Here is a 2,001-nt window from a genome sequence, read left to right on the forward strand (position 1 = left end):
AGCCGCCGCATGCCGCGCTCGCGTCTGTCCCGCCGACCTCAAGCCGCCTGACTCGCGCCGTCAGCTGCCCGACTCCGCCAGCCGATCTTCCACCGTCCGCGTCGCGCCGCAGCCAAGCCGCAAGCCGCGTTGCACCCCGATCCGAGCCACACCGCCGCGCGCTAGCCGTCGGAGCCGCGAAGCCCGTCGCTCGACCGCGCCATCTTCCGGAAACCCGACCCGCGCCCGCGTGCATCCGCGTGTGAGCCGCGTCCGCGTGCGAGCCGCGCCGCGCGCTTCTGCGTAGCCGAGTCGCGCCCGCGTGCAAGCCGCGCCGCCTGCACCACAACCCGAGCCGCGCCTCCCTCCTGCCGCAAGCCGAGCCACACGCGTAAAGTTCCTGTACCGAGCCGAGTTGAGCCGCGCCTACGCCAAGCCGAGCCGGTCCCTGTCCTTTTCCAGCCGAGCCGCCAAGACTAATTTGGCTCCATCCACCTAAATTTTGGTAATTTAATTAATTATTGTGGCATTTCCCAGTAAGACTCCATGTTTCGGACGTTAATTAATTTAATTTGGGACTAAATTAAATTATTTTCCTTAAGGGACGTCTTGGACCAAGTAATTGCTGCAGCGCGGGATTTCTTCAGTAGGGGCTCGAGCACTGCAACCTCTTTCTAGGGTAAGTCATTTCAAATGAGTCTTGAACCGTTAGTCGTTGGTGACCTAATTACGAAGTTTGGCATATCAAACAGTTAGGACCTCGTCGCTTGGAAAGCATACCGCCTCGCGGTTAGGACTCGTCAAGTAAATCTCCAGGTAAGAGATTCTACTACTAGCTCCGTGTTTAGAATTATGAGACTACGTATACTTCAATTGTGCATGTTGAGGCCTAGACAGTACGATGCATGAAATCAATGATAGTATGATGCAAATGACGATATGGTTATATGATAGCATGTTATGTGTGACGAGAACTATTATGGCTGTACGACGGGTGTCGAGACAGAGAGTGAAATGTTGATTTGTCTGATATGTTATATGCTGATGCCATGTGTATGTATACTGCGATTAGGGTACCTGTTAGCTTAATCTGTTAGAGTCGTACCTGCATGGGTGTCCTTCGGGATCACCACCTATTGAGGACTGTGTGGTCCGACGGGACACCAGTCTAGCATGGATATAGATATGACTCGAGTGACTCGACGGGGTCCTCGCATCCCGATTGTCCTAGGTGTCCTCCGGGGCACCGAAGACCAGAGTTACGTTCCTACGGGAGCGCATGTCGCACGTGTTCGGGAACGTGCCAGAGATTGGGTACCAGTTACAGGACTCTGACAGGAAGTTAACAGGCACCTAGTGGGACTAGTAGTGGGTCCCTTACTGAGTATTTTATACTCACTCTCTTCATTTCATGTTTTCAGGTAGAGGACGAGGCAAGGGCAAGGGCAAGCTGGCGAGCGACCCGAAGTGACCGTGGCGGGCCATAGGGACTACTGCTTCCGCTTATCCTTATTTTAGACTTTCGTACTTGAGTTTGAGTACTTTTCATTACTTATCATCTTTTTATGTAGATAGGGCCCGAGTAGGACTTTAGAACGCATTACACCTTTTTGCATAACTACCTTGTTTAAATTTTCATAAATAAAATTTCTTAAACCTTATGCGTTTTTAATAAATTTTATGACTTAAACCACTTGTTCTATATTTAGTAATGACTTCGATTCAGTATAAGGAGTTGGGTCGTTACAGAAGGGTTGAGTTATGGAGGGTTAGTGTTATAATAAATCTAGTTTTTTTAACATAATATGTATTTGGAGAAAATGTTTAAAAATGTAGTTTTATGATAAAATATGTTTAGGGGAATGTTATATAGATAACGTTATGAAATTTATTTTTTTATACATTTTTTTGAAAATTCATATTCTAAATCCAATATACAAGTTTTGTATATTTAATTTACCAAATTGTGCTATTTTCGTAAAATAATTTTCAGTAATTTCTTTAAATGTGATGTCCATTTCA

At 46.9% G+C, this 2,001-nt stretch overlaps 1 long non-coding RNA gene across 1 annotated transcript; it reads left to right on the top strand.

The window, feature by feature from the left end:
* The first annotated feature begins 369 nt into the window (after window positions 1–369).
* Window positions 370–1,645, top strand: LOC127149616 (uncharacterized). Its single transcript, XR_007821301.1, has 4 exons — window positions 370–484; window positions 582–658; window positions 732–795; window positions 1,401–1,645. It is a non-coding gene; the product is annotated as an uncharacterized LOC127149616 (long non-coding RNA).
* The last annotated feature ends 356 nt before the right edge of the window (window positions 1,646–2,001 follow it).

This window comes from Cucumis melo, chromosome 5, assembly GCF_025177605.1.
Source record: "Cucumis melo cultivar AY chromosome 5, USDA_Cmelo_AY_1.0, whole genome shotgun sequence".
NCBI classification, from domain to species: domain Eukaryota; kingdom Viridiplantae; phylum Streptophyta; class Magnoliopsida; order Cucurbitales; family Cucurbitaceae; genus Cucumis; species Cucumis melo.